The sequence below is a fragment of the Mesocricetus auratus genome, unplaced genomic scaffold (assembly GCF_017639785.1).
Source record: "Mesocricetus auratus isolate SY011 unplaced genomic scaffold, BCM_Maur_2.0 Super-Scaffold_100676, whole genome shotgun sequence".
Taxonomy (NCBI): Eukaryota; Metazoa; Chordata; class Mammalia; order Rodentia; family Cricetidae; genus Mesocricetus; species Mesocricetus auratus.
Genome location: NW_024429266.1, coordinates 121,628,919 through 121,653,223, shown reverse-complemented (window position 1 = coordinate 121,653,223; position 24,305 = coordinate 121,628,919). Strand labels below are relative to the sequence as shown.

The 24,305-nt window shown below is 42.7% G+C and overlaps 1 protein-coding gene across 2 annotated transcripts in view; it reads right to left on the bottom strand.

Moving 5' to 3' along the window:
* Positions 1-22,118, bottom strand: part of LOC101828289 (broad substrate specificity ATP-binding cassette transporter ABCG2) — a 102,055-nt gene extending 79,937 nt beyond the window's left edge. For both annotated transcript variants that reach the window (XM_013117758.3, XM_021230613.2), the window contains exon 1: positions 21,573-22,118. The gene's annotated coding sequence lies outside the window, so the exon portion shown is untranslated. The remainder of the gene's footprint in view (positions 1-21,572) is intronic.
* Between the last annotated feature and the right edge of the window lie 2,187 nt (positions 22,119-24,305).

Below are 24,305 nucleotides of genomic sequence, written 5' to 3'. Positions count from 1 at the left end.
CAGTGATGTTGAAAGGTGACATCTACAAAAGCATCAACAGGCAGGAAGTCTGGTGACTCAATGATGGATAATATGATAATGCTAAAGGCTAAGGAAAGGTAAATACAAATATTTTAATTGTTCTGAATAAATGTCTCTATTACATGATGAAGACTCATGCCTGAAACTTACTTGTTATACATAAAATACTGCTTCGATATTGCAAATTAGAAAAGAATAGAGATTTTTGTGCCTTTGCCTTAACATTACACCTGGTCCTTCATTGAGCTCAGGATATACTTGTTGAATGAATTGGAAAATTTTATGACCTATCTGATTACCTAAACTGTAAACACCTCTAAAATTAAAGTAAAATACGACAGAGTGACTTTCGAGACCTACAACAAGCAATGATTTATAAGTCACCAAAGGAAAGGAAGTGAGACTAAGTATTAAAAGTTCAAAATGTGGGCTGAGCAGGTAAATGATGGCAAGCAGGGACTCCGCTTGATTTGGTCTATGCACACAATCTTCTTGTAATGCACTTGGCAACCAAAGACCCTCCCCTGCATGTACTATGCACACAATTTGCTTGGTAACCTGTCAGCAATATTGGACCTCCAGATACATAAAGCTGCACATACTCCTGACTCCAAACCATGGACTAAGTTTCTCCTCCCCCTGCCAATCATCAAATGTAGCCAGTTTCTATTTAATCCCACTTGTTATATCCAGGTACAAGGGTAGGCGTCCAATCTGGTAAGAAATAGTTCGGGTTACATGGTAAACTGAGTCTTCATTTTGTGCCTGTGCATAATTGGTCATGCATATGATTAAAATCAGATACTTTAAGAGAAGAACTACATGTAAAAGAGGAAAAGATTATATAACCTAAATCTGCCTGCTCAGTGGAGAATTGCCCTTGCTGTACTTGCCACAGCAAAAAGCTCCTCCTTCCTTCAATTTACCATGAAAGAAGCGGTAATCTGGGGCACCTGAACAACTCTAAGGTGTGTGGCCTGCTGTCAAGAGTGACAGCTGTGACAGTCAGTGCTGACTGATATTAACAGGAGATAGGGCTCTGGGAATGTCTTGATTACTTCAGCCCAGGTGGGAAAACCTACACACTGTGGGCAGTGCCGTTTCCAAGGCAGGGGTGGGGAGTGTGGACAGTGTTAAGAGTGGAGAAGGCGTGCTGAGCTTCAGTTTGCATACACCCATGGTTCTTGTGACTCGGGACATAATGGGACCAGCGTTTGCTGGCTCCCAATGGCTGGGATCCCCTGCCATTATGGACAGTAGCCTGGAACTATGAGCAAAGTAAGCCTTTTCTCTCTTAAGTCAGGAAAGAATATTCGTAGCAGACACTAGTTCCCCTTGAACAGTATAGAGGAAGAATGATGTGACTATTGATCACACACAAAATATAGGATTATGTTTATGAAAGTAGAAGAGATACAGTTTTTAAAATAAGTGTGCATCTATGGGATATTTGTATTTTTGGTTCTTTTTAAATAGCAACTGAATTGCAATCAGTGTGCTTATAGAAGATAAGTTGAAAGTTTTGATCTATACTCTTTCAAACAAGAAAAGAAACTGTAACTAGAAATGTAATTGGAATAAGTATCTTTTAATGTTTAAGATTAGAATTTTTTTTTTGTACCAAATAAACCTTTGGAGAGTCACGAATTCAGATACCCAGTGGGGTAATGTGCATGTTGATGAAGTGGTACATTGTACCCTCCTGGTGTTTTGTGAGGACTTTTCAATATTTTTCAAAGAAATCAAATGGAAACATCTTTGGTGATTATACATCAGAGAAGTGAGAAGGTTGTCAAGTTTCCTGCCTATGGAAGTTGAAGAAAATAGAACTACAGGGATTCTTTAGACATTTCCTTTTGTGTCCCTGCTAGTGGATGTGCTTCAGGAAAAAGCAAAGAGCTTCTGGCCAAGGAGGAAGCAGCTTTGAGAAAGCAAAGCCCACATTCAGAACTGGCAGTACCTTCAGTGAACGACCAGCATTGTTCAGAGTTAGCCCATCTTCCTGTTTTCGTGGAATTCACAACCATGCTTCGTATTTAACTGGAACATATTGCAGCAACTTGGGACTTGGTTTCAAACTTATCTCCACATAAACTCCTCTACCCAATTTAAATACTACCATTGAAACAAATATATCTACAAATATAACTTATGAAATTTGTAGAGGAAAAGAGACATTGTTTTCTATCATGTTCTTTTAACTGAACCAGAATTTTAAATAGTCTGGAGTAATTTTAAAAATCTCGGAGTAAAGAGACAGTAACCAGGCAGAATACTTGGAAAAGCACAAACCAATGGAACAAGATAGAGAACTCAGAAATAAACCCACAAGTCTACACACATGTCATTTTTCCCCCCAAGATAGGATCTCATGGATGCCATGATGGTCTCCAACTAGCTATATATCTGAGGATGACCTTGAACTTCTGATCCTCCTGCTTCCTCTCCTCTAGTGCGGGAATTTCATACATTGTTACTACTCCCAGTTTATATGGTGCCGGAGGACAAACCTAGGGCTTTGTGTTAGATAAGAACTCTATAACTGAGCTAACTACATGGTCAGCCCCAAACTGGGGACATTTCATGAAGGCAGCTAGAGTTTCCATAGAGCAAAGCACTCTCTCTTCAATAAATGGTGCTGGGGAAACTAAATATCTGTACATAGCAGGACTTAACTAGAAACTACATAAACCCAGCTCAAAATGGATCAAAATCTTAAATATCAAACAAGAAACTCTGATACTACCATAGGAAAACACAGGGGAATACTTCAAGAAATTGATCTAGGCAAAGAATTTGGAGAGGTCTATGACTCCTAAAGTTCAGGCAAAGGTGTCAAGTGAGGCTTTATCAAACTAACACCTGCACGGGAAAGGAAATAATCAACAAAGTAAAAAGAAAACCTAGAAAATAGAAACTATTTGTAAAGTATTCATCTGACAAGGGATTAACGTATAAGGAACTTAATAGCATTAAGACAAAGTAACTACATCAAAAGAGGGCAAAGACCCAAGTACAAATTTCTCAGACAATAAAAAAATAGCCAAAAGCATATGAAAAGAAATGTTCAATAGGGGGCCAGTGAGACAGCTCAGCAGATAAGGTACTTGTGTCACTGATCAATGATCACATCCTTTGTTCAATCCCATGACCTACATGGTACAAGAAAAACTGACCTTCAAAATTTGTTCTCTGACCTCCACATTTGCCATGCCATGCACACATTCCTCCATTGATAAAACAAATAAACAAAAAACAATTAATATACATACATACGTATGTGTGTATGTATATTTAAATCCCAAGGTGCAAGCGACAGAACTGTCAATTACATTAGTTCGCCACCCATGAGATTCCAGTGAGCACACAGCTTGAGGGTCAGTGCTTGTCAATGTTACTGTGTACATGGGTCACCGAGGACCTGGATGAATATATAGATTTTGAGTATGTACCTGAGTGGGCACAAATGCCATCATTTCTACTGCATTCCTGCAGGTCTCTCACATCCATGGGTATCAAAGGAGGGATTTGATAGAGATCAGACACTGATCCCTATTCAAGCTCTAAGGAGTTTGGTAAAATCACACAAGCCCAAGCCTGGTCCTCTTCCATGAAACTTGAACTTCTTTGTCTTTTGAAGCATCTCAAGACACAAGAATCACTGGTACAAGAACTGTTATCCCTTAGCCATGAAATCCCTTGGCCCTGATTGTGATGACAGTGGTCCTGCTGCCTTTCCTCTTCCTTCCTTTCTTTCCCTTCCTTCCTTCCTCTTTCTTTTTTCTTTCTCTTCCTTCCTTCCTTTCTTCCGTTCCCTCCCTTCCTTCCTTCCTTTCTTTTTTGTACTTTGTAAAATTCTAGAATTCAAACACCCAAACCAATAAATGAATAAATAAGTAAAATGGGGTTTCAATGGAGTCTCACAATGGGGCACTGTTCTGGACAGTTTTGTGTCAACTTGACATGATATAAAGTTATCTGGGAAGAGGAAGCCTCAATTAAAAACTGCCTCCAGGATTTCTCTCCACAAACTAATAGGGGGGTGTGCATAGGGTAAGAGGACAACAGGATGATGACACACACAGACATTGCCAAGGACAACACCCACAAGTTCATTGAACGTGGAGAGGTTGGCCTGATGTCTGCATGGAGTCCTCACCCCCAAGTTCTATTCTAGACTGTTTGGTGGAGGAAGATTCTCTGCAGGCTACCAAAAGAGAAACATTAACACCAGCCCAGCTATAAAATCTTTGACCTAAAATCTACTCTGTCTGCAAGATGTGTTGGCACAATGGTGGAGCAGAACTTGTGGGAGTGGCCAATCAATGTCTGATTTAATGTAAGGCCCATTTCATGAGAGAGGAGTTCACCCCTGACACTGCCTGGATGGTCAGAAACTGGAGACTGGATAGCCCAGAAACCTGGGGTAAAACAGATCAGTATTGGTCTTAAAGGAAACAAAATCAATGAAATGATCCCTAATGATATTCTGCTATAGTCATAGATTGGTGCTTTGTCCAGTAGTCGTCAGAGAGGCTTCCTCGGGCAGCAGGTGGGAGTGGACGCAGAGACCCACAGCTAGACATTATTCAAAGACAGAGTCTAAATTAGAGGTCTCTGTCGTGTCTCTTCCCTTGGAGGGGAATCCCACAGAAGAGTGAATATAAAGACTGTAGGAGTCAGTGGGGATGGAGGACACAAGGAGAACATGGTCCACCAAATCAACTAAGCAGGGCTCATACGGGCTCACAGAAACTGAAACAGCAAGCCTAGGGCTTGCAATGTCTTCAGGAGGTCCTCTGCATATATGTTGTGGCTGTTAGCTTTGTGGTTTTGTGGGACTCCTATCTGTGGGAGCTGTATCTTTTACTCTTTTGCCTGATCTTGGGACTCTTTTCCTCCTGTTGGGTTCCTTTGTCCAGTCTTGGTGTTAGGGTTTTTTTGCCTCATCTTATTCAGTAAGACTTATTGCATCTCATCTTGATGTGTTTGGTAGTTGTCTCTTTTCTGAAGGGAGATGGAGAGGGATTGGGGGAGAGGTGAGTTGGGGGTAGGGACTTGGAGGAGTGGAGGGAGGAGAAACTGTGGTCAAGAAGTATTGTATGAGAGAAGAATCTATTTCCAAGTTTTAAAAAAGCCTCTGTAAGTTCAGGTTGTAGGAAAGCCTGCAAGGCATTTTCTTAATTAGTGATTAGTGGGGGAGGGCCCAGCTCCTTCATCCTGGGTTGTACCACTCCTGGGCTAGTGATATAGGGTTCTATAAGAAAGTAGGGTGAGCAAACTAAAAAGCAAAAGCCCTCCCTGGCCTCTGCATCACTCTTACCTCCAGGTTCCTGCTCCCATTTGAGTTCTTCCCTGACTTCCTTCTATGAACAGTACTGTGGAAGGGTGAGTTAAATAAATACTTTCCTCCCCCAACTTGCTTTTTGATCATGGTGTTTCACCACAGCAATAGAAACCCTGACTAAGATCACTTGGAACCTGAATTGTAGAGTATTTCTGTGATAAAACAGACCATGTTGTTTTGGGGAGAATTGTGGAAGGACTTTGGAACTTTGGCCAAGAAAAGCCTCCAGCGGGCAGTAGTGGTGCATGCCTTTAATCTCAGCATTTGGGAGGCAGAGGCAAGTGGATCTCTGAGTTCAAGGTCAGCCTGGTCTACAGAATGAGTTTCAGGATGGCCAAGGCTATACAGAAAAACCCTGTCTAAAAAATACCCCCCAAAAAAAGAAAGGAAGGAAGGAGGGAGGGAGGGAAACAGGGAGGGAGGGAGGAGAAGGGAAGGGAAGAGAAGAGAAGAGAAGAAGAAAAGATGCCTCCAGAAAAGCCTGTAAGGCATTTTCTTACTTAGTTATTAATAGGGGAGTGCCCAGCCCATTGTGGATGGTGCCAACCCTGGACTGCTGGTCCTGGGTTCTATAAGAAAGTCCACTGAGTAAGTCATTAGGAGAAATCCAGAAAGCAATACTCCTCCATGACCTCTGCATCAGCTCCTGCCTCCAGGTTCCTGTCTCGAGTTCCTATTCTGACTTCCTTCAAAGAAAAACAGGGATGTAGAAGTGTAAGCCAAATAAACTCTTTCCCTCCAGCTTGCATTTTGGTCATGGTGTTTCACTGCAGCAATGAAAACCATAACTAAGACAGTTATATAAAATGCACTGCTCAGTTTCAAATAATAATCGCTACTACAGGCCATCCCTCAAGCTGTCCTGTCCACCTCTTTGCACAATCGTGAGAACATGAGACAGTTATTTGAAGAATGTCACTTTGTTCCTGTTGGTCACCATCCTCCGCCTCCCTCAGCTTTCCCATCTCAACCTGAGCCTAATCCATTCATAGTATTGCTGTGTTTGTCGGTTTGTTTGTTTTTTTTTTAATGATTTTACTTAAACCTATAGCAGTGTCACCAAGCACTCTTATTTTGAATTTATCAAGACTGTCTGGCTTGTCGATCATATGATATCACAAAGTGGTGTTTTCCACTATATTTTAGGGATACATTTTTGTGCTACTTTGAGAAAACTGGCCCCCTTTTTTTCCCTCTAAGCGCAAACAGATCAATCTCCTGTGATGACTTGCTTTATTAAACGCATTTTCTCTTACTATTATTGAAAATAGCTAAAGTTTATTGTGCACTTAGAATGCCAAATACTTTCAAAACATTTGATATCATTCAACATCTGTCTACCTAGCAACCTAAGATTGGAGGCAGGTGTCTCCTTTTTAACAGAAGAGATTGTTAAGGCACCGGCCAAGTGGGCACACCTGGGAGGTAGCAGAAGCTTGGAACTTTCATTACCTAATTTTCTGTTCTATTAGTCTCCATGTTGTTCATACCTAGGTATGAGAAGATCGGAAGAGGGCATTGGATCTCCTGCAACTGGAGTTACAGATGGTAGCAAACTGTCATGTGGGTATTGGGAACTGAATCTGAGTCCTCTGCAAGAATATCATCTTCTCTTAACCACTGAGCTGTCTCTCCAGTGTCCCCCGACCCTGCTTTAAAGACTTTTTGTTGTGCCTGACCTCCTCATTGGCTGGGACTATAGGTACCATTATGTCTGGCTGCAGTTTTGTACTGATGGCAAACTGGAGCCGATAGAGTTCCATTTACCTGCAGCTTCTCACCTATGCACAGTCTCCTTCTACCAACATCCCCACCAGATCAGTTCATTTGCTACCAGTGAAGAACTTGCACTAACAGCTATCATGAGTTTAACTGACGTCAAGTTAATATGCACAGGAATAGAAAAAGAAACCAGTGGGTATACAACACCAGCATAACACCCACTGTCACTAGGAAAGTGAACACCATTGTCCCTTCTTTGTGGAAAGGAATACAAGATCAAAGATGTTTACCCAGTGTCCCTGAGACAGAGAAGCCAGAATCTGTCTCCTTCTCTCCTTCCCCCTAAGCAGAGGATGGGCAAGGGCTTCACAGTTGCTATCATGAACACTGGCAGAGTGTCATTATTTCTATGCATGTTCTCCTAGCGTCTCTACCCAGGTTTTCGCTTGCTTGTTACAAAGTTTACTTCTACTTCGAGTGACTTGAAAGCTTGCAAGCTTCCCAGTCAGACAGAAGCGAGAAACTTGAATTATCCCTTAACAGAAATCATCCACTGTATTTAGTTGTCTCTAAAATGTATATTTTAATGGCAAATATGGTACTACGGTATGAAATTCTCAAAAACTAAAAAAAATAAATTAAAAAGGTATATAAAATACATGTTTTCCTCCCATTTTAATATCACTAAAGTCGGGATGAATTTTGCAATATCATTTTACAGTGCTGGCCAAGTGATGCTTGTGACATAGTATTGTCATTACAGGTCTAGACAAAACAATCAGCACCAAAATTTACAGAATGTACATAACTGGCTTTGGTGAAAAAGGCTGTAAGAAATTATGTGTCCTGCTTCAGCTCTCAAAATCAACCAAATTCCAGAAGAACGTAGTACAGTCTGCACTCGTAAGTCCTTAGGTGATTTCACCATCAAGTGAACATCACCGAGGAGACTTGCACAAATGAAAATGCAATATAATTTTACAGAACCATTGTGCTTAGCCAAAACAACAGTATACAACATATGACTCTATTTACTGATCCTGGGTGTTTAATAGTATAGGTCAATTCTATACAACTTTAAAGTCAACTAAAATGCACACGTGGAGGTCAGGTGACAACCAGTGGGAGTCAATTCTCTTTCACAATGTGAAACCTGGTGATCAAACTCAGGTCTCTGGGCTTGGTTGCAAGTGCCCTTAACTACTGAGTAATCTTGATGGTCTTATTTTTGGATTATTTAAGTGGCTGTATAACCAACACTCTTAGAGAAGTCAGCATTTGTAAGTGTATCAAAATCCCCATGACTGGCTCAAAGACAATTTGAAGGAATCAGTCTCTGAAGATGAACTTTTAGGAATAATTTAACTACTGAACTAAACTAAATTTTTGTTTTCCTTTTTAGCTATCTATGCACACATGACTTTTTCTTAAATCTACACCCAAAGTTTACAATTCTGTTAAGCTTTAAAAACACTCTAAGCTTTGGTTTCTCTGTTTACTTGTTACTTAACAGTAATTGTTTTGTAATAATAAAAAAGGATTAGCCAGTCACGGTGGCACAGGTCTGTAATTCCTGCATTCAGGAGGCTGAGACCGGAGAATGGCATTTAAAGCCAGTCTGTTGAGGACCAGGTCACAGTAAAACCCTGTTTCTTACCCCAAGGCACTTCCCAAAACTCAGTTGCCTTCCCACAGATGGCCCAGCGCCATAGAGATAACCCATTGCCTAACAATGCTTCCCTAACACCTATACTCCCTAGTGAGATCTCCTGCTCTTTCACATAGCAAATGCTTCCTGCCCCTAACAGTCCCCCATCCCCCTTCTCAGCATCTCCTGTCTAACCTTCCAATGCCACCTTCCTCTACATAAGCTTGTACAAGACCCTCAATAATCACAGTTTGATCAGAAGGTCTGTCTTGCTGTCAGCTCCTCTTGTCTCTTGTCTCATTCATTCCAGGTTCCCATGGGCTTGAACCCCGTGTGCCCTACTGGTCAGGGCACCAGTCTGGGCAATATATTACTTCCAGTTCAGCTGGGGCTACTAAGAAGACCTTGTCTTAAAACGTTTTTGTTGTTTTTTATGGATGAATTTTGTTTGCATGCCATCTCTGAAAGCATGAGACCCAGAACAAACTTGCACCCAGCCTGAGTTGTTGTCATCCTGGGGCTTCAGAGGGTCTGTATGTCCAAATTTGTCTTAGTTATCTTTCTATGCCTCTAGAGAGACACCATGACCAGGCAACTTATAAGAAGAAGCATTTAATCAGGGACTAGCTTATCGTTTCAGAATGTTACTCCGTGATCATCATGGCAGGAAGCATGCTTGCAGGCAGACAGGCATGGCACTGGAGCAGCAGCTGAGAGATTGCATCTTACCTGAAAGATGGGGCCAGACAGGGAGGGCAAGACTGGGCGGGCCTCTGGGCCTGGCATAGGCTTTTGAAACTTCAAAGTGCACACCTCCTATTTCTTCCTAAACAGTTCTACCAACTAGGACCCTAGCATCCAAATGTATGATCCTACGGGAACCATTCTCATTCATTCAAACAACCACAGGCTGCCTATCAGCTCTTAGTCTAATTCCAGAGTGACTGCCACTCACCAGATAGTTTGAATACAGCGGAGTCTATTACTGGACTATGCTCCTTTCTCCCACAGTTGGCCCAGGCACATACATGACTTTGAAAAGAGATGGCAATTCGTGTAGCTGATAATTTTAATACTGAAGACACTGGTGAGACTCCTGAAAAAGCTACATGGCCTAGGCCCTTATCTTGGATGAATCGTTCAGGTTGAAAGGATGAAGGTAGTTCCCATGACCCAGTGCACAGATGGGCAGCACTAAGCGGACTTAGTGGACTATAGAAGAGAAAGGAGAAGGGGAGGAGAAGGAAGTGGGGGATGGGTTGGGGGAGAGAGGGAAGTTTCATTCTATACATGTACAAATTCTCAAAAAAACTTAATGAGAAAAGAGAGGAAGAGGAAAACAAAGGATATGGAAAGAAGCCGAGGTACACACCATCCCCGCTAATCCCATAGAAAGGCTGGTCGCTAGCGTTTTTGTTTGTTGTTTCCAGTACCCATAGTGCTCTTTTATAGTAAAATAAAAACTGTAAGCAAAGTTAACTTATCAGAGCAAATGGCAAGTCTTCTGAGTTCCAGGGCAGGGGGGAAATGGAGTGTCATCCTGGGATAGGGAAGCAACAAAAAGGTAGCTTGGTTGATTACATCAGTACATTTGTTATCATGGGGGGGGGTGTTGAACAGTTTGTGGTCTGTGACTGCAGGAGGCTTATCTAATTGTGTTTTTATCTAATTGTGTTTGCTGAAACCTGCCTATTTAGTACAAAATCCCCCATCCCTCCTCCAGATTAGTTTTTGGCTTGTTTCCATAGCGAGGCAGGTTGCAGTTCATTTCATAGGCAATGACCTCCTGCTTATTTAACTTAATACGTGATCTCGGATATTATTTTCTTTCAGAGAGTAAAAGCTACTTTTTAAAGGCTTTGTAACGCATAGCATTTTGGCAACTTTGGAAGGTAGACTGTCTTTGCTCTCATTCTAGAGAGATTTAGTGGAAGGAGGGAGGGAAGGAGTGGGGAGAGGGAGAGAGAGAAAAAAATTTAGATTCAAGAGAATAGAGCAATATAGCATTGCCACAGATAGCTTAAAGGCAAAGCAGAAACATCTTCTGCTAGTTGATATTTTCACTAATTATCTGTGACTTTGTGCCTGACTTAAGAGGATGGGAAGGGTTGTCTGTGTCTGTGCCTTAGTGGTAAATCCTTTACTTACTTCTGAAAGACGCGTCTATTTCAACGGCCTAAACATTGTGCATGTGAACACCCCCTTGTGAAGGTCTCTCAGTAGTTTAGAATGCTAATTCACATACAAACTGGCAACTACATGTTCTGATTGAATGAAAAATATGTACTAGTTATTTTTTCTTACAATATGATGAAATATTCAACAACAGAAATTAAGAGTCCTGGAAGCAAGCATATGATTCTAATCACATTGCATCTGCATCCCGGATGTTGGGGCTCTGCTTGCTTTTTCCTTTTCATTCACCTGGGACCACCCCAGGGAATGGTGACACATTTCGGGTGGGTCTCCTGACCTCAGTTAACCTAGTCTAGAAAATCCTCTGAAGTTATTCAGGGTCTTCACAAGTTGACAATCAATACTGGACATTACGATGTGATTGGGTGAAAAATATCAATAATCCAGTATTTTATTGAAGAGGGTCAAAACAAATCTTACAATACCTCTTTTTACTTTTATTATTTGGCACGGTGTTTTTATTTTGTGTTGTTTAGGTTTTTTAAATTAATTCTTATTATGCGTACATGTGTGACTGACTGTGTGTGAGTTTGTGAACGTGAATTCAGTGTCTGAAGAAGCCGGAAGGCCAGAAAAAGGCTCAGAGTGCCTAGAGTTGAATATAGTGCCTGCAGAGGACTTGTAGTTACAGGCAGTTGTATGGGGCAGAAAGAGCCGCACATGCTCTCAACAGCTGAGTCGTCTCTCCAGCCCTTGCTTTTTGCTTGTTTTTGCTTTGCCTTTGTTTCTTTGTTTTTAGGCAGAGTCTCATTCGAATTTAGCCAGCCTGAAACTCAGTTTATAGCCCTGGTTGTCCTTGAACTTGTGACAATATTCCTATCTTGCCCTTTCCATTGCTGGGGTTACAAGTGTGTGCCACTGTGTCCAGCCCTTTCTGGTTTATTTTCAAGTGTTACCTAGTAGCTTTACCCTTCCATTTATTTCTCTGCATCTACCCCTTCCGTTAGACATGTGTCAGTGATGACGAGATGATGGAGTGTGGTACACCAAAGCAAAAAGAATAAAATAAAAATAGTCCAATGGCTACTCAGAGGATGCTAGGATGCTGGGAGATAGAAGGTCCAGGTGCATGCAGGCGGTCACAAAGTTATAAGACAAGCATGACTTGATTTCATTTGGACTTAAGAAATGAGAAAACTTTGGCTAATTAAAAGAGAAAGTTTTAATAGAATTATTTAAATAGAAAAATCATTTGGGGCCTTGAGGACAGCTCAGCCACAGGACCGACACAACCACAGGACTGACAATCTGAGTCTGATCCTTGAATCCCACCAAGTGGCAGGAGAGAACCCACATCTGAATGTTGTCCTCTGACCTTCACAAGTGATATGACAGGAGCAACCCACACACCACTCCCAAAAAGGTTTGAACATGTGGGCCTTAATATACTCAAAATGAAAGGCATATCTAAAACTAAGATGAATACAGAAGAAGGAATTGTCGTGGAAGACAAAAGAAATTAAGGAAAACTTCAGGCTAGTTTTCTGAACATAACAGTTCTCTTATTTGTTTGTTTGTTTCAGGCTAGTTTTGAATGTCTAAAGTACTTTTCTGAACATAACAATTCTCTTATTTATTTATTTGCTTGCTTGCTTGTTTTTGGTTGTGAGCCTAGCCTTTAACGGCTGAGCATCTTTCCAGCCCTAGTTCTCTTATTTGAAGTATAGAAGGATTACACTGTAGTAAATATAGATAGGGAGGCGGAGGGAAGAGGAAAGGGCCTCTCAACCCTGTCTTCCAGATGAAACCCAGTTAGCCCACTTTCCCTGTTTTCATCTCAAAAGTATAAGAATTAGAGATTTGGGGCTGGAGTGATGGCTCAGTCATTAAAGATACGCTCACAACCAAAAATATAAAGAACTGGAGCTTTTGGTATTGAGCCGGCTTGTTGTTAATTAATTGCTCACGTTCATATTCAATAGGGGAGACAACTCATTTACCCTTCGTGCCCCCCCCACGGCATTAAGATGAGGGGAGCGTGTGTTGAGGGGAGTTCTGGAGGAGCCCATGGAGTGTGTATATAATCAAAATATTTTGTAAGCATGTGTGAAGAGCAGACTCATTGCTTGACTCTGGCACCCTCTAGTGATGGAAGCAGGAAAAGCCTTTATGCGAACACATTTTCCCAAACCATGAGGACATCTCACATTCTGACACTGCTTATCCCTCGATAAGCAATGAACATTTCAAACTGGACCACCCAACAATCCCCTCAGACCTCAGCTTGGAATTCCCATCATGGCATCTTTAAACTTTGTCACTGGCTGCTTCTGATCTTGTTGCCGCTGCGTAAGCACTCCTTCTGATTCAGTATTCAGGGACTCACTACACAGACAGATGATTCCCCAACCTTCTTCCCTGCTTCAGCAATGTTCTCCCGGGGCATGTTATAGAGTCTCACCATATTCCACCTATTCCAGCTCCACTCGTCACCCAGTCCCAACAACATCCCACAAGAACCTGTACACCAACGCTTCATTGTGCCTCATCGTGCTCAGGCTCCTCTGGTTCCCACACCTGCTGAGAGCCCACAATCTGTTATAGTCACACCCTTGGGAACACCTAAACTGCTTTCACCTAGCCATACGCTAGGCAAAACCCACTAACTCTAACTTTCCTACTCTTTATTTTCATCCCTGCAGCTGAATGAAAATGGGAAAAACACATGAGAATAATAACTTAATCGGATTTTAAATTCAGGATCAAGAATCCTGATGTCTCACTGGTGTCTGCCCACTGATACTGTGTGGCTGCTAGCCCTAGCCTCTGTGTGTGTTTGTGTGCACGCGCGCGCGCGTGTCTTACAGGGCAACCCAGGAAGGCCTCAACCTCATGATTCTTCTGCCTCAGCCTCCCGGGTGCTGAAAGTCAGGAATGTGCCGCCACTCTAGTCCTTATTTTCCTATTTCAATAGTCATCTGATTCACTCATTCATACTCTTGATCATGTGCCCCTAAATATACATGGTGCACGCTTGCCTCTGTGTGTGTGTGTGTGTGTGTGTGTGTGTGTGTGTATGATTCTCAGACGGTAATGTCATTACTGCTTTGCTGAGAAGACTGAAGCAAAGGAGAACTTTTAGAACGCTGACGGTGCCCACCTACCTTTCTTATCTAAGGAGAGGAGCTGTCCACTTTCCTCTGTGAAGGCCAGAGCAGTCGATTTGCATCAACCCCTATCTCTCTCTGCTCAGTGCCAGCCTTTTCCTTTCTCTTCTGGGTCATCTCATGTGAATTCGATGTGGGTCACTTGCCACAGCATATACATGCTATTATTTTACTTCATTTTCAGTATCTTTCTTAATCCCACAATTCCTTCCGATTGTTCTATTGCTGTGTTTCCTTTTACAAAAAACAAAAAACTGTTTTAAAACTTCCTACAAATTCCAGCAGCTCTCCAGTCTTGCTCTTGTTCCACTCTACTAAAAAAAAATGCAACTAATAATAAATTGCTGAGTTAAATTTGAGAGCAGCAAAAGATAGTTGAACTGATCCTCAGAGACCATAACATGGCCTCCTCCAGGGGAGAGAGCTCATTCCTAAAAATTGCTGCAGGAGTTGTCAATTTACATCTGTATGAGTTTACATCTGTAGGAAGAGGTAGGGATGTTTAGCCATTAAGAATTATAATTATCAAAGCTGGGTGTGGCATCAAATATCTGCAATTCCGTCACTAAGTGTAAGATCAGACTGGGATTCCCAATTATCCAAACAAACAACAATTAAACCAAAGCCAGTGCTATGGGTGCTCTCCCCAAGAATCAAGATTTGTAGTATAGCATGTTGGCAGAGTAATGGAGGTAGTGCTAACAGTTTGAAAAAGGATAGTTAACAAATGTCTGGACTCGACAATGTCTGCGATTGAAAAACCAGAAAATCTCTAACATAATTTAAAAGGGCAACACTTACAGAAATAATTGATCCATTATGTTCAGCCTGAGGGAGTACATCTACTAACTTGACTCCTCTGGGATAGTACTGCCATCACTACATTAAACATTTACTTATGAGGGTCAGCAGATGTTAAAAAAGGTAAAGGCACTTTCTGCTAAGTCCAATGACCAGAGATTAGCCACCAGGACCCACATGATAGGAGAGAATCAACTCTTACAAGTTGTTCTCTGAGCTCCATGCATGCTTTGCAGCATCTTTGCACACACACCTCACCCAATAAATGTTTAAAAGTGAATTGATTGGGATGAGAGATTTGGTTAAGCTGTTAAGTATGGACACAGTCTGCAAGACAAAAAGGCAACCCACAGATTAGGAAAAGATATTCACTAACCCCACATCTGACAGAGGGCTGATCTCCAAAATTTACAAAGAACTCTAGAAGCTATTCTCCAAAACACCAAAGGACCCAATTAAAAAATGGGGGACTGAACTAAATAGAGATTTCTCAATAGAGGAGACTAAAGTGGCTGAGAGACACTTGAGAAAGTGCTCAACATCATTAGCCATTAGGGAAATGCAAATCAAAACAACCCTGAGATATCATCTTACTCCTGTCAGAATGTCTAAAATCAAAAACACCAATGACAGTTTATGCTGGAGAGGATGTGGAGAAAGGGGAACACTCATCCATTGCTGGTGGGAGTGCAAACTTGTACAGCCACTTTGGAAATCAGTATGGAGATTCCTCAGGAATCAGTCTACCACAAGACCCAGCAATTCCACTCTTAGATGCCCATTCATACAATAAGGATGCATGTTCCACTATGTTCATAGCAGCACTATTTGTAATAGATAGATCCTGGAAGCAACCTAGATGCCCCACAACTGAAGAGTGGATAGAGAAAATGTGGTACATTTACACAATGGAGTACTACTGGTGGGGGGAGGGGAGACAACGGAATCTTGAAATTTGCAGGCAAATGGACGGCACTAGAAGAAACCATCCTGAGTGAAGTAACCCAGTCACAAAAAGACGAACATGGTATGTACTCACTCATATATGGATTTTAGATATGGATCAGGAGAGTGTCAGCCTACAATCCCAGTGCCAGTAGTCTGGGAAACAGGGAGGTTCCCAAGAGAGATGCATGATACCCCAGAGAAGTAGAAAGAGCCAAGATCTCCTGAACAGATTGGAAACATTGGGGAAGGGGAGAGGGAACCAGGAAAAAGAGAGGGGAACAAGAGGAGGGTAAAGACATCGGGGGGGCAGGAAGGCTGAGTCAGGGTAAGAATAGATGAGACCAGGATGAGAGATACCATAATAGTTGGAGTCATTATAGCTTTGAGGAGAGAGCTGACATTAGTGAGATTCCCAGAGATCTACAAGGATAACACCAACAAGTAATAGTGGAGAGACTACATTAATAGCCCCTATCTGATGATAAGGTTGGTGACTACCTTATATGACATCCTAGAACCTTCATCCTGTGGCTGATGGAAGCAGAGACAGATACTCAGAACTAAACACTGAACTGACTCCCTGGAACCCAGTAACAGAGATAGAGCAGTGATGAGCAAGGCGGTCAAGACCATGCTGGTGAAACTCACAAAGACAGCTGACTGGACAAGGGGGAGCTCTTGAACCCCAGACTGATGACTAAGAGGCCAACAGGGTACTGATCCAGACTCCATGAATGTAGTGTCGATGAGGAGGCCTCAGAAATCTCTGGGTCTTTGGGGAGTAGACTAGTGTTCACCATGGTATACAAACGAACTTTGGGAGCCCATTTCACATAGAGGGATGCTCTCTCAGCCTGGACACATGGGGAAGGGCCTAGGTCCTGCCCTGGATGAAATGACAGACTCTGGATATCCCCACAAGGAGGGCCTTATCCTCCCTGGGGAATGATGTGGGGATTGGGCTGGGGGTGGGGGGTGGAGGTGGGGCTGGTGGAAGGAGAATGGGGGAGCCAGGATAGACATTTGAAGCACGCATGTTTCTAATTTAAATAAAATACATACATAAAATAAAAAAGAATGCTTGCTGAGTAATCGTGAAGAGCAGGGTATGAATTGCAGCATCTATGGTACAAACTGGACATCTCATACATGTCTGTAACCCTACCCAGAGAGGTCAGAAACAAGTGGGTCACTAAGGTTTGCTGGCTTCTAGCTTACCTGAAAAAAATGTGAGCTTCATGAGAGACCCTGGCTTAAAGAAGTCGACGGAAGGTAATAGAGGACACCTGACACCCTCTCCTGGCCTACATGTACATAGACAAATGTACACACTTACACAGACACCTCCACCAGTAAGTAAGTAAATCTTCTTAGAGAGATGGCGCAACTGTTACAGTCTATGGATCACAACCAGTGAGTGCTCTGGGGAACCAGACACAAAGAAGATATAACAATGAATTGATGCCTTAGGTCTCAGGATGTCTGTAGGTCAGACAGAATGGTTTGTGTGAGTGATGTGGAAAGTGTACCCTAACCTCAGGGAGACAGCAGTGAGCTCCAGGCCAGCCTGTACAGCCTCACTGTTAGAGCACACATGATGCAACTTCCTGGAGGGCTAGAGGGATGGCAGGCAAGCAGACTTCTCTGACCTGTTGTGCTCTGTGGCAAGAGCACATCGATCACCGGGACTGAGATTTTCATGACAAATGTAGGTAGAAAGAAATCCCTGTCCATGAGGCAGAATCTTAGGGGACCAAAGTGTGCCCTGTAGCTAATACTCCGCACTAAGTCAGTTCAGAGACTGACAGCCCTCTTATGTGGGAAGTTCTTCTTTTCCTTTACTGATTCTTTCAGAATGTGATATATATATATATATATATATATATATATAACTTTTATTATGTTTATCCTCATTATCCTCTTTTCCCCTCTTCCCCTCCCACCAAACCCCTTGGTCTCCCTACTCCTGGCTGCCTTCATGTTTCTCTCTCTCTCTCTCTCTCTCTCTCTCTCTCTCTCTCTCTCTCTCTCTCTCTCTCTCTCTCTCTCTCTCTCTCTCTGTGTGTGTGTGTGTGTGCATCCCACTGTATTTAATTGGGATTGCTTGCATTAGCATGAGTGGGGGGGCACTGTTAACCAATACAGATGAAACCTGAATCTTAGATTAAAGTTATTACATAGGAGATCCTTACATATAAATGGTCTAATTTATCTGACAGTCTTACATAAGAAGCACAATTGTCCCTGGTTGAGAACTACTGACAGAAGTTAGGATTTATCAATAATTACACGTGGTGAGTCTCAGGGTAAATTAGCTCAATGGCAGGATGTAGGTCAGCAGGAGAGAACATCCCCCAAGAGGCTGGGTTTAAGTGCCAGCACCACCACTCCTCACAAAGCCAGAAAGAAAAATACTGATTTGGGAGAACCACTCCCCAGCATTCTGACTTAATAGAATTAGGTTAATGTCCAGGGGTTTGCATTTGCAACAAGGTTGCCAATTAATGCTGGTCCAGAAGTAGTCAACATTTCTGGAGGTTATTAGATACGGCCTCTAAAACTGCCCACCTGACCTGTCTAGGGACAGAAAATATTTCAAGACTGAACTCTGCAGATGAGCATGTAGGTGGCATCCCCTGCAGAATGGCAGCTGTGGTAGCAGCAAGCATTAAATGGATTCCCTGGACCTGCCCTCCACTCCTATCAGCCAAGAACACAAAAACTATATAAGCATGAATCTCAAATTCAAAAGTCCCCAAACTGAAATACTCCAGAGTCTGAAACTTTTGGTCACAATAAAAATGCAGGTGCACTCACCTTCACGCTATATTGCAAAGTGTATATAAAAATGAAATATGAATAAATTCTGAACTTAGTTTAAGGATATGTATGTATTCCCAAATCTGAAACACATAAGGCCCCAAGAATTTTGAGCAAAGGATACTCAGTCAGTACTGTGTCCCTAAAGAGAAGGCAGTGACTAATATCAAAAATAGACAAGGTAACCAACAACCACCCCCTGATTCCTATTTAACTCACCAACTTAGTGGGAACAAAAGCCAGATGGATTACTAGATTATTATAACCTCAGTCAGTCTGAAATGTCAATCTCCAAAGCAGCACAAGACTAAGATTTTTAATATAGACAACACAGCATCTAGTACCTAATACACAGTCATTAACATAGCAAATGTTTCCTAATTGGAAACCTGACAATAATGTGAAGATGGGGTGGGATTTGGGGAGACACAGAATATAAGGATATCTGTATGTCCACTGTAGTGTACTATGATGTTGGAGGTTTGAAAAAATCCTTCAATGATTCCATGTCACAAAGGGACTGTGACAGCACATGATGATAATATTTGGATTTATAACATGGTTTTCACTTCTCTCAGTGTGCTCTGTCTATTATTATTGCAGGGTCTCCAATCTGCCAATAGTCAAAGCCAATACTAAGCCATCACTGTGATACAACTACTCTGGATGACCAGGTAGCCACTTCCAGTCCAAGGAAACAGCTCTTATTCTTCCAAGGATAATCACATATTTGCCTGCAGAACATCTGCCTGCATTATTTTCATGAGTTGAAGAATGCCTTATCTATTGTCACAGTGCACGTTATCTCTTGGCCTTGTGTCTAAGAGGCAAAGCATTGCGGTATATTTGACATAGCTTTGATTATCATCACAAGCCTATGTATGTGGCAAAAGAGGTTTGGAAATGCTCATGATGAAAGAGCTGACTTCATACAACAGAGAATGTACTCATGGAAGGTGCCATTAAAGTGCAGTGTGGGATGTTGCCTTGAACCATCAGTAACTATTGCATACAACCAATTGCTCTGGTGTGGGAACCATAAGGTGGTTACTCCATCCACACTGGTCTCCCGACTGCTTCTTTAGCAGGCTGCACCCATGCCTTCCTCCACTCCTGGCATTTTCTCAGTCTCTTCAGACTTCCTTCAAATATTCGTCCTTCACATTTTGTTGTTAATCCTCCTTTTTCCCTCTGGGATAGCCTTTTTACACTATATCATGTATTGCTTTTCTGCTTGCTTATTGTCTGTAAGGTAAGCTCCAAACAAGCAGGGATTTCTGTCTCAATCTTCTATTCAAAGACAAAGTCATAGCCTCTGACCCAAAGAGTAGACAGCAGCAATGCCTGCATCATGGGATGCTTGGCAAACTTCTTCATAAAAGACAAGAAATTAGATATTTTAGACTTTTGAGTATGACAATTCTGTTTTAACCACTCCTCTCTGGTCTTGGAGCACAAAAGCAGCCATAGATTGGTTTTAAAAAAAAATGTGAGAGAGGAGAGAAAGCGCTCTGCTCAAAGATGAACATGTCATCGGAGGAGATACCCACCCTCCTCTGTGAATTGACTTACTTGGCTTACTACATACATCTAGGAACTCTTTAACAGGAACTTCTGAGTTTAAAGACAACTCCTCACTCTGAGAACAAGGTCAGGGATCGAAAGGTTCAGGCATTGTGCTGGCCTGCCCCAGTTACCTAGCAGAATGCACTCAGGCAGTACTCTGGTCATCCCAGGATTCCATGAGAACCAGTCTGCATGCAGGTGTGAAGGACCCTTGAAGAGACAGACTCCTGCCCACTTATGCATTCTGACTCTTTTCTCTCTCGCTCTTGTTTTCTCTCTTGCCCTTCACCCCCCCCCACCTTCTCTCACTCCCTCCCCCTTCGTCCCTCTCTCTCCTCCCCCTCTCTCTCTCCTGACCTGTAATAAACTATGGTTAATGTATCTCTCGTATCTCGTGTTCCATCTCGCGCCTTCTAATTTTAATTTTTAACAAAAGAACAACAGGAATAGTGGCTGATTTTTTTTTCTGCAGTCCTCTACGTTAATCACGTGATCAGCCAAGCCCTGTCTGTACTTTCTAACCCCTTCTTAAAAAGCAAAATCTCTAGAGAGCTAAGTCCTTGTTAGTCAAGGCAGAGATACAAACCACTGCATCTCAAAGCAGTGGGCCCTTGGAGATTGTAAAATGAGGAATCTAGGGCCTGGGATATAGCTCAGAGGTTGGACATTGGCCTACCACACATGAATCCCTGAGTTCAAGCCCTAGGTAAAATAAATAAATTCTAAAATAAAATAAAAGGTTTTTTATTTTAGATAAAAATTAAAAAATTCTAAGGCAGGATGCAGTGGTGCATGCCTTTAATCTTAGCACTCAGGAGGTGGGGGGCAGGCAGATTTCTGTGAGTTTGAGGCCAACCTGGTCTATATAACCAGTTGTAGGTCAGCCAGGGCTCCATAGTGAGACCATATCTTTAAAACAAAACCAAACAAACAAGCAAACAGAATCTCAGACTCACAGCATGGTTGTTTTTAATTCCAATGCCCTGTGGCACCAAGAATGAACCCAGTTCCTTAAACATGCTAGGCAAGTGCCCAACTAGTGTGCTCCTTCTGGAGTTCCTGTTTTTATTTTTTCTTTAGTTATATTTGTCCTTTGCTGATTACACACACACACACACACACACACACACACGTGCAACACCTTCTAATTACTCTTAAGCCACCTATGTGCTGTTTTCAGTAAGATTCTCCAGTGATTCACATAGAGAGTAAAGTATAAACAGTACAGATTCAATCACACATTAGTCAATGCACAAATAAAAACAATAGTTTCTACTTAGCACAAAGATATAAAAATAAAACGTGTCTGGGAGTACAGCTCTGTAGTGGATCCTTTTCATGATATGTACAGGGTCCTAAAGACCTCTGATAGCAGAAAACAAAGATGACAACTTACCTCAGTTATGCGGGATGACTGTTGTTAAAGCAAAGCCGTGCAGACCTCAGGACAGAGGTGGCAGTGGGACCCCGTGATTTTGCCCACTGGAGAAAGACTTCAGCTCCCATCTATGCCTGACACATAGACAAAAGGCACCCCAAGAGTAGGGTTCACTCTTGCTTGCAGGGGAGTTGAGGAAAAGTTTGGGGGAAAACTTAACAGTCCCCAGAATTGATAAGTTTTGTTCCAAGAGACAGACAAAATCGAGACTTTCCAAAAATCTATTTTCGAAGAAATGATTACATTTCCTCAATTTATTTCAGGACGAAAGTAATGAATCTCTGTTAGCTCGTCATCCTGAATCAAGAAAGAAATGTGGATTCAAAAGGAAGACTATCCAACCCTGTAATCAGCTTGGGAGCTTCTCCTGGAGTTGTTGGCAAGATTGGAAAAGAAGGAAATCCAGCCAAGGGGATCGTTTCATATCTTGTTCTCTGGGCAGCAGCATCTCCAGCCCTAACAGCAGCTGTATTTTAGAACCGAAGAGTAAAAACCCATCCGGGCAATGCTTCCTCCCAGCCTCCCCCTCTCCACCCCCCTCTATGGGCTCGCAAACTTCCTGTCTTTTAGCTCCAAGGAGAGGGGATTCTCATTTCACAGGCTCTGCCTTTTTAGAAAAAAAAGTCTAAGCCGGAAGATGATACAGTTGAAAAGGAAACCAAAGAAAACGCAGAGTTAGGTTTCGCCGCAATGCCCACCAGAGATTAAAGCGGAAAGGCAAGCTGTACACGGAGCGTGTAAGGCAACAAACACAGTCCTTTCCTAAACAAAAACTATCGTAGGACGGCCAGACTGCGGGGACGGAATTCTGAAATGTCTGAAGTTACGAACTTCAGACAGATGAAGGAGGAAGGAGATAACCATATATTTTTATTTTCAGAGAATAAACAGAATGTATTATAGCAGTGGTACAGAAAGCAAGCTGCTTAATCTATCCCAGCACTGCGACCAGAGTTAGGGCCAGAGTCCGTGCTCTGGCTGCATTAATAGGCCAGGGTCAGCCACCCATTCTTAGTAGCACTATTAAAAGACCCAGTGTAAAAAGCAAAAGAGAATCATACCATGGAAAGAAGGGCCGAGAGATCCAGGTCCCAACCCTGGTCAAGCGTCAGGGTCCCAACGGTCTAGCCAATCACCAGTGTCAACTCCGAGCTTTCCGCGGACCAGACTCTCCTACAATCCGCGGGCCAGACTCTCCTACAAGGTCATCTGGAGACTTGTAAACCTTCTCTGGGGACAGCTCCTTGTCAGGCTCAGGTTCCTTCCCTGGCTGGGCCTCACCTTTTTCTTCCTCCTGGCATGAGATTCTCCGGTAAATTGTAATTTCTTAGGGTCCGTCGTTTCAATAGTCTGACAGGCAAAAAAGGGCCTTAGTGTCTTCAGAAGAGCTCCTTCCTTCCCGGCATTCCTGGGTATACATCAAAACCATATAAAGTTCAAAGCAAATGAAGAAAATGCTCAATACAGTTAATAAACCCTTATCAGGTCTCTGCGGCAGCTTCAATGCTACTATGGCTTCTTAATAATCAAACAAAACCCACCACCCCTGTACTCCTCTCCCTCCAAATCTATCAACTTTCAGGTTTTAGATTTGGGGTTGGTGATTCCAGGGTACACTGAGACAGGTTGCTGGGAACTGGGGAGTTTGTTGTGAGAGATGTTACTGCTGTGGACACACAGGCAGGAGAAGCAGCTTGGCCCGGGGCTCTCAAGAGTTAGGGTCCCTGCACCAGAGAATCAGAGCCTATGTAGGCAAAGAAAGAGCCTCCTCTCCTAAGTTTTTAGAAGGGGGTCTACTGCAAGAGTCTGCAGCAGCTCTGATTCCCAGACAGGAGGCAGACAATGGCTGGGAACAAACTGTGACACCTCTCTGATGTAGATGCACTTCCCAGGTGAGCCTGCTAGCAGGGGGTCATGAAGTACCACTCAGGTGCCTGTCATCATCTGTGAGGGGAGGCCTGAGAAGCTGGGTTCTACCATGATATTCTTACACAAACCGCTGTAAGTCATCAATTTAGCTGAGAGAAACACACGGGCTTGCCATCAAAAGGTCGGTGTCACATGCGGACAATGTTAGCTGTTCAACTAGGAGCGAATCAGGTCATCCTTACCCACAAGCTGCCTTCTTACAGCCACAGCTACAATAAGAAAAACGAGAGCCTGTTTGTAACCCTAATCCCTTAACAGACTTCCCAGGTACCCAGATTTCAGGAGACTGACAAGTGTCAATCTTACTTCCCCAAGGGAGTTTACAGACTTCAGACTACAGACTCCTAGGATATCAGAGGGCTACTGGTATAATGAGTGCACTCCAACTAGCTGTGCTTCTCCTCTCCAGCAATTTTACAGTCATATAATTCTTCTCCAGAACACAGGGGCCCCTCCACTGTACCTGGAAATCAAGGACAGCTTGACTTGCACTGTGATTAACTCATTAACCATATGATGTGAGACCTCTCCCTTCCCTTGAGACCTGTAAGAAGCGACTCCTATTCTGCTTCACGGTCCTGAACTCTCATCAGAGCCCCTGCCATGCCATGTGTCTTCCCATGGCACCTAATCCTTGCCGAGGGCTTCTGCCAAGCTGCCGTTATGTCTGTCTGTTCATGGAATTAATGACTCTTCTAATAAATCACTTACCCAAGGGACTGTCTGCCTCAGTGGCCCCCAAACCCCTAACCTTTCCAACAA